Genomic DNA, 9,636 nt, shown 5'->3' with positions numbered 1-9,636 from the left:
TAATATTTTTCTAAAGTCCATTTTTTGCTTACAATTTAACTTATGTCTTAATAAACAAACAAAAAGTTCAATTGTTTTGTTTTTATTGACATTCTTCAGATGTTGGACATTTTATATATATATATATATATATATATATATATATATATATATATATACACACACACACACACACAAATACAATGACTTGTTTATGTACACAATTCACAGCTATGCAACAGCTGTACAGATGTATTTGGTGATACAGTAAGTGAGCTAAATTTTAACAGTGCAAACAATGCCACAAAAAGAAAAGATTCATGCCGTTGTCATGATTCGTTGTCATGCCAACCGAGGCTGTTGTGTTTCCCGCTTGTGGTCTCGTCACTCGTCACTTCCGGAAGTAGCTCAACAAGTAGCTCGATAGGGTATACATGCACAAAGTAGCTCGGCAGAAATCGCATAAACTAGGTCGTGTAGCTCGATTCCGAGAAATCAAGTTCGGTTCAATTTCAGCCGAATTAAGGTGTATACATGGCATTTTGAACTTCGATTTCAGTCGAGCAACGGCAGAAATTCGATTCTCTCTATGTGCATGTAAACGTAGTGACTGTTGACTGAGAAAGAGACAGAGAGACTATAGAGACGGAACAATTATTCAAAATATTATATTTATATTAAATATTATGACGACAATTATTCAAAAAATGTCAAAAATGAAGTAAAAAGCGGGTTAGCTCGCTGTTGAACTAATTTCATGCTTCCCAGACAAGACAAGTCCATATTTCGCTAAAACGCGTTAGAAACAGGAGTATATAGAATATTTAAAGGTTAGAATTACATATGATTAATAAAAATACCACTAGACGGTCAGTTTTAAAATGTTTTAGATCAACATTAAACATTAGGTTAAACATTAAACTTTTCGGCATTTCCATTCACACGTAGGGTAAATATATTTGATGCCTTTTATTATGCCTTTAAACAGGAAGTGGTATAATACTCAATATTTTAAAAATGATTCCTGATAAATATCTTCAAATCTGAAAGTGATATTTAATTTGGCTGAATTAATCCAACTCTAAGCCTTAAATATATTTCTTCTGTTTTTACCATGTCTGTTTAATTTAAGTGAATGTTTTAAAAATGGTTTTCGTGTTGTATTTGCTTGTACAGCTATTTCATTATTTAAGGTCTGAACGCATAGAATTACTGCCCAAATCTGATGAGACGAGACTTTTGCCCTAAGGAGCACTTGCATGTGACATCACAGCCGATCCAGATTGTGACAGACGCCATCTTGTCGGTCAAACGCCATATTCCGCCTTCTACTTCTACTTCTGGGTCTACTTCTGCTTTTACTTCTACCTTTTCTTCTGGAAAACCCTACTATATACAATTCTACTACAACGGCTGCGGCTACAAGCTCTCCTTACCTGTGCACGTTTTTTATGTTTTTTGTGTGTATTTTTGCGTGTTGTTCGTCTGTACTGGACTTCAATATCCACTACAACCGTATGGACTTACTGGACATTGGTTTCCAGCAGAAAATGATGGTTTGTAGCGATTTCCATCGCATGCACAACATTCCGGACGAGAAAAAAAAAAACATTCCGGACGAGATAGCGAGACCAGCGGGGTCTCCGTGGATTGTTATCGGAAGCAAAGCGAAGGAGGCGGTGCCGGGAGCGGAAGCAAAAGCGAGGCTGCAGAGCCGGCATGTTGACTAAGCTCAGAAAACAGCCACTCAAATCTCCACTGCCAAGCCTCTACCTCTCCAACGCCAGATCCATGTAAACAAGACAGAGATTTGGAATTACCTTATTCTATTCTATAATCGGCTGGTCAGTGCTATATTCAATACTTAAGTGACTTACCCATCCAATGAGGATTCTTGTTTACAAGATGCTACATCTGAGTCGCTGACAAATCCTGAATTTCTGTAGAGATAACTGTCCAGAGATTTATAAGCATGCAGTGCTTCACCACTGAACAGCGAGGGAAAGTTAATGAGGTAATTATACACGTCTGGGTATTCCGCTGACAGTTCAAAATCCGGTCGTGAAAACTCCGTCCGGTAAGCCATAAGGGTCACAAATCTGTAGCTCGTTTATTTTAGACATATATCTAGTTATCTGTTCATTAGAAAAATGAGCCGTGTAGTCCGTCGGTTGAAATTGATCCATTTTGTACACGAGTGCAGCAGTATTCAGCGGTGTTTTTGACCGACAAGATGGTGGTTGTGTACTTTCCGGTCACGTGACTGCAAGATCTCTAAAGAGCTGCTTTTTCTTTTATCCAGTGCGCATGCCCAGTTCACAAGCATCATGGGAACTGGAGTTCATCACAATTTTGAAAACTTCGTATTCATCATTTATAAGATCTAGACATGAAACTGCATTAATAGCTGCACTATTAATTATTAAAACACATTAATAGTCTTGTAGACTGTTCAGAGATCACCTCGCGGACCACTCGTGACTTTCCATTTACAAGTTTCGGACTATCAACACACAATGAATATAAAATAAAATACAGATGATCTACTCACCAAACGCGGAAACTAACTGATTAAGAAGCAGATTTTTTCTCTGATGATTCCATTCTGTGTTAAGGGAAGAGGATCTCTTCTCTTGGATTTCTAACAGTGTTGAGATTCGCAAACGATTCGGATCTTTTTCGGGACGAAACATAAAAATGACTCGATCGAGCGAATCGATACAGACGCATGGACTGCATTTGTTGAGTTCATGCACACGTAATGGTTTGAGGAAAGTTCATACTTTAATTTCATGCAGCATGAAAGTGTGATTATTGTTTACAATTTGAAAGCAGGAATACAAATAAGGTTTCCGTAGTTTCTGAGTCAAGAATCAAGTAAATTGATTCACACGCATGCGAGTTTGTTCTAAAGAATCAATTCAGTGAAGCTTTCGTTGAGATTAAAATGCACAATATACAGAATGTCCGTATTTTATACGGATTTGATTCAATAAACATAGTATACGGGCGTACAAATAAAGTTATACGGATTCTTTTTAACAAAAAAACCCTTCAATATTTATTTAGAGCTATAATCAATTCCCACGATGATAAAAGAGCACATAACATTTACACTTTGTTTTTTGTCAAACATTGAAGCTTTGTATTCATTCTTAAAGTTTATTGTTATTAATATTGAATAAAAAGTACCTGGGATATATCATTGTTAATTATCATTCAAATTTTAGGTAAATCATTTTAATTTGCATCTTATAAGGATTTTATAAGGGAAATAAGGATTTTGGAAGTTGGTTATACAGGTTTGATTGACCAAAGGTTTGACATTTATGCACATCAGGAACACAGTTCTGACTGTTCAACTCCAGAGTACTGATTTGTTGTTTCATTATTTTGTGCATATCCAGTAATGCCTTATATAAATGCTAAAACAATTAAAGATACATTACACAGCTCCTAGAGATTGCAAATACCTGAATGAGGATAAATCAAAACTGAGCCGGCCAAATTGTCTAGAATTTGTGTAGAATGCTAAACCACAGCAAGTCATACAATCCCGTGGGTTTTTTCTCGGGGTCCGGGTACCTTAATGCAATACAATTTTTAATACAATACAATTTTTCCCCCCATGGTGGCACGAAGGAATCAGTCCCAAGATTAATTAGGGTAATTATTTTGGGTTTAACATAAAAAGCGCGCTCTTCCCGTGACAGCTCCTTCACTTCACGAGGGTCACCTTCCCGTAAACAAATTACGAGGATAGCCTTCCCGTGTTTTTACACGAGGTTTAACCAATCTTCCCGTGGCTCTTCCACGAGGGTCACCAATAACATAACCAAAATAATAAACAACTGGGTTTTTCTTTTTCTATTACTACCAACCAGGTGGAAGTCTAACCAATCAAATTAATCAATTAAAATAATTTACTCACCTGATTGGGCGTAATCCCCGTACGAGCCACCAAATTGTTAGGGTTCACCCAGTCGGAAACGGTCAACTTACTTCTCGGGACCCCCGCCCTCGTACCACCTGCAGAATTCTGGGACGGAACACCGCAAAAAAACAGAGAACCAGAGATCGGTTTCACTGCTGTTTAATCACAGTATTCTCGCCAAAGATGAAAGATTACAAACACCTTTTATAATAAATTATAATCTCTCTAAACGGCTATTGTGTCTGTCGAATGTGTGTGTGTGTGTCTATGGGAGGGTGTGAGTGAGTGACATCATTTTGATATCTGTGTGTGTGTGTGTCACATCTTAATTACATCACTGTTCTGATGGAATGTTCAGATGTATGTGTGTGTGGTTGACTTGCGAGGAAGTGAGCAGCTTGATCTTGGGGCAAGTCAAATAATCATAACATAACATATTTCTGATCATATGACATGATAGCAAGGTACAAACATTACTTACGCACATACGGAATCTTTCAACAAAGATATGTTATAAGAAAATAAGAACAAACCTAAACAAAGACAGTCATACGAAACATAAAGAATATGTCTGGCAAAACAAAGAAATGCTACTTCACCAGAGAAAGGTCAAACAGGATTCAGGATTAAACTCATGAAGTCTTAACATTAGAATCATAAGGTCTTAACAACCCTAAATTATATTCTGTAATTATAAAACTAACTTAAAACTATAAAACTAACTTAAATCATTGAATGCATCTTAGATCTAACTTTTAATTCCCAATACCTGTTGGCTATGGTTGTGTGTGATATCAAAGGCCAGTGAGTGTGTGTGATATCGCAGACCCTGTCGCCATTCAGACACATCTCATATCAAAAATACACATTTCATATCAAAATAAACAAAATGTTCCCAAACAATGTCCAGCCGAGACATAAGGTCATTTTAACTGACAGAAATTAATCCTTAATTTTGTCACAAATATATTACTGCCTTCTTGGTCAAGAATAATACTTATATAAACCTAACAATACAATTATGGTGTCAGTGGAGAAAATAAATATACTTTATATTCTAATATTATGTAGAGACCAGGGCTTTGAACCGGAATTTTTTTCCTATCGGATCGTTCCGAACAGAAACGGAATTTTAACGTTTCCGGTTTTGGGTTCCACCATTAAATAGATGTTCCCGAACCGGTTAGAACAAAAAAATTTCGTTCCCGGAACGGTTAATTACGTTCCCTGTCAGCTGTTTAACAAATGGCTATAAAATTATGTCTCTGTCTCATCCAGCTTAAGCCAAATGTAGGCTAATTGTATTACAACCTTCATTAAATAAGACAAGAAATAATTCAAAACAATTATTATTTCAAATGTTGGCGATTTGGATTCTCAGTATGTCTTCCCATCTACACAAACAGAAAAAGTGCCAAAAATGAAAGAGAATTCGTTTAGTGTGTTACCAAAGGCTAGTCAGGCCCTATAGAGGGCTACCGCATGACGTCACTGCGCCGCGAGATTTTGTTAGGCGCCATATTGGAAGACCAAGTACACATCTATGCAAGTACATACATACATAAAACAAACTACACCTGAAATGTAGCCAGGGCCGGTTCTGCCCTAATCTGGACCCGGGTGCAACATCGCGCAACCCCCCCCCCCAAAAAAAAAAAATACACCAGTCTAAATCAGGACAACCATCACATAACTATAACTATAAACATTTTATATCAACTATTTTAACTAAATGGGCTATAATAAATAAGCCTGCAGGCAGCCACGGCGGGCTGCCTCAGAAAAGTAACCATTCAATGACACAACTGAAAGCCTGCAGCCACGGCGGGCTGCCTTAAAAAGTAACCATTTGTCCTACTTTAAAACTCGTTTTGCATTTTCTGCCTCCTTTTTTGTATTTTCGACCCTCCGTTTATTTTCTTTCCTTTTCTGAAAACCCGATTTGTGTCCAGACATTTTGTTCTGCTACCAACGAACTAACTCGTCAGGTCTCGTCTCTCGAGCCCGCGATGATTCCCGTGGGAAGGGCAACAATTGATACATTTTTACAAACAGCCAATAGGGAGGTTGCATCGTTCAGGCTCTTCTTTGCTCAGACACTCAGTAATGCAATTACTCACTAGCAGTCCACCTTCCCACTCTCTCCATTCAGTCAGCGAACGTCACACAGGAAGTGAACCCCAGCGGGTCATAGAAACTTGCGCAGGAGAAGAATGACTATTTGTAGGCTACAGAAACTTTGAGGAACGAAATAAAAACTGGTATTAACCGGTTACCATTATTTTTAATAAGCGTTTCTGTTCCGGAACATAAAAAATAATAAAGTTTCTGGTTTCGTTTCTGTTCCATGTGAAATAGAAAAAGTTCCCGGTTTTCGTTTTCGTTCCTTGAACCGGTTCAAAGCCCTGGTAGAGACTAAGCACAAGTCTACAGTGATACTTAAAAGTTTGTGAACCCTTTAGAATTTTCTATATTTCTGCATAAATATGACCTAAAACATCATCAGATTTTCACACAAGTCCTAAAAGTAGATAAAGAGAACCCAGTTAAACAAATGAGACAAAAATATTATACTTGGTCATTTATTTATTGAGGAAAATGATCCAATATTACATATCTGTGAGTGGCAAAAGTATGTGAACCTTTGCTTTCAGTATCTGGTGTGACCCCCTTGTGCAGCAATAACTGCAACTAAACGTTTCTGGTAACTGGTGATCAGTCCTGCACACTGGCTTGGAGGAATTTTAGCCCATTCCTCTGTACAGAACAGCTTCAACTCTGGGATGTTGGTGGGTTTCCTCACATGAACTGCTTGCTTCAGGTCCTTCCACAACATTTCAATTGGACTAAGGTCAGGACTTTGACTTGGCCATTCCAAAACATTAACTTTATTCTTCTTTAACTATTCTTTGATAGAACGACTTGTGTGCTTAGGGTCGTTGTCTTGCTGCATGACCCACCTTCTCTTGAGATTGAGTTCATGGACAGATGTCCTGACATTGTCCTTTAGAATTCGCTGGTATAATTCAGAATTCATTGTTCCATCAATGATGGCAAGCCGTCCTGGCCCAGATGCAGTAAAACAGGCCCAAACCATGATACTACCACCACCATGTTTCACAGATGGGATAAGGTTCTTATGCTGGAATGCAGTGTTTTCCTTTCTCCAAGCATAACACTTCTCATTTAAACCAAAAAGTTCTATTTTGGTCTCATCTGTCCACAAAAAAATTTTCCAGTAGCCTTCTGGCTTGTCCACATGATCTTTAGAAAACTGCAGACAAGCAGCAATGCTCTTTTTTGGAGAGCAGTGGCTTTCTCCTTGCAACCCTGTCATGCACACCATTGTTGTTCAGTGCTCTCCTGATGGTGGACTCATGAACATTGGCCAATGTGAGAGAGGCCTTCGGTTGCTTAGAAGTTACCCTGGGGTCCTTTGTGACCTCGACGACTATTACACGCCTTGCTATTGGAGTGATATTTGTTGATCGACCACTCCTGAGGAGGGTAACAATGGTCTTGAATTTCCTCCATTTGTACACAATCTGTCTGACAGTGGATTGGTGGAGTCCAAACTCTTTAGAGATGGTTTTGTAACCTTTTCCAGCTTGATGAGCATTAACAACGCTTTTTCTGAGGTCCTCAAAAATCTCCTTTGTTCATGTCATGATACACTTCCACAAACGTGTTGTGAAGATCAGACTTTGATCGATCCATGTTCTTTAAATAAAACAGGGTGCCCACTCACACCTGATTGTCATCCCATTGATTGAAAACACCTGACTCTAATTTCACCTTCAAATTAACTGAATCCTAGAGGTTCACTCATAGATATGTAATATTGGATCATTTTCCTCAATAAATAAATGACCAAGTATAATATTTTTGTCTCATTTGTTTAACTGGGCTCTCTTTATTTACTTTTAGTACTTGTGTGAAAATCTGATGTTGTTTTAGGTCATATTTATGCAGAAATATAGAAAATTCTAAAGGGTTCACAAACTTTCAAGCACCACTGTATGCTTTTCCAGAACTTTGGAAGAGGTATCTTTATACTGATATTATGTGACACTAATATCATAGTGTCACATAATAGTGTCACATAACCTACTAACATGGGTGGATTCCATTCGGATAAATTATGTGACTTCTGATGGGAACTGGTTGCTCCAGAATTAACTTCAGGGTTTCACATCAATTCATATACAATTTGAAAATAATTTTGCAAACTATATTGATTTTCCTCTACTTCAATATTATAGGCTATTTTGTACAGTTATAACATTTCAGTTTCAGTTTGTAGCACCACAAAATGTATAAAAGTACAGGGAGCATGAATACTTATGCAAGATACTGTATTGTGTGAGTTTTAGATAGTTTAGCTGACTAGTATTCCTACAGTGAAACACAGTACTCTCCTTATTTTTTTATTTTTTGCTTCCCATTCCTTTAAGAAGACAAACACCTATGTGCTTATAGATGTGAAGTTGCAGAAATATAAAGCCTCATACGCTCACTAATCTTTTTTTTCATGGTTCTTGCTGTATACAGTACAGGTGTGAGCTCTAACTAGCAATAACATACTGTACAATATTTATGCTATGTTCTGCAGTCCATTATTTGAAAAGCCCACAGGGGTAGATCCAGTGTAATTTTAAGTGAGGTGGTCAGGGTGGGGTACCAGATTGTCTGAATGTGCAAATGCTATAGTTAGACACACACACATTTCAGAATATGTTCAATTCAACCATTTTACTATGGACAGACATATCAAACGCTCACTGGCCATGCTGTGAAACTTGTGTATGCAGGTGCTCATTTAAGTTTCCAAATCTGTCATTGCTTAACTCTTAAATATGTTCTATCGTGAATATTATCAATAAAAAGCTTATAATCTCTGCTTTCCAAAGAAACTTATCTCGTTGTGTTCAGTATTTTGGGAGTAATGGCAGGTTGAAGTTTGTACAACAGAACAGAGTAAAAACTCTGCTTGAGTGACGTCAAGAAACTGCTGGTGCTTTTTGAGTCACGGGAAAGTGGTCAAGCTCTCTCTCTCTCTTCTGGTTGGTTTCTGACTGAGTTACTCATGAATATCAATCCGATAACTTTGGGATGTTCTCTAGCTCTCACTGTTTCTGATGAAGTATTCAGGAAAAATTTCTGTCAGTTCAGTTTCGATGTTATGATTCACGGAAGACTTTGAAGTGAGTTTTCATAGCTTTACCAATGTTTTTTTTAAAGCAAATTGATTCATGTAAATTAAGTATTTTAGAATATAATTGTGGGCGGCACAGTGGTGTAGTGGTTAGCGCTGTCGCCTCACAGCAAGAAGGTCCTGGGTTCGAGCCCCGGGGCCGGCAAGGGCCTTTCTGTGTGGAGTTTGCATGTTCTCCCCGTGTCATGCAGGTTAGGTTGACTGGTGACTCTAAATTGACTGTAGGTGTGAATGGTTGTCTGTGTCTATGTGTCAGCCCTGTGATGACCTGGCGACTTGTCCAGGGTGTACCCCGCCTTTCGCCCGTAGTCAGCTGGGATAGGCTCCAGCTTGCCTGCGACCCTGTAGAAGGATAAAGCGGCTAGAGATAATGAGATGAGAATATAATTGTAGTTGTTTTGATGAAAAATATTGAGATCTTAGTGGTCGGAATGATATTAAAAAAACGGAATCAGAAATGCGAGTGTCAATTTCAGTTCAATTAAATGGAATTGTTTATTAGATGTGG

This window comes from Neoarius graeffei, chromosome 8 (genome assembly GCF_027579695.1).
Source record: "Neoarius graeffei isolate fNeoGra1 chromosome 8, fNeoGra1.pri, whole genome shotgun sequence".
NCBI lineage: Eukaryota > Metazoa > Chordata > Actinopteri > Siluriformes > Ariidae > Neoarius > Neoarius graeffei.
The sequence above is the reverse complement of the archived record's forward strand: the minus strand, read 5'-3'. Positions refer to the sequence as shown.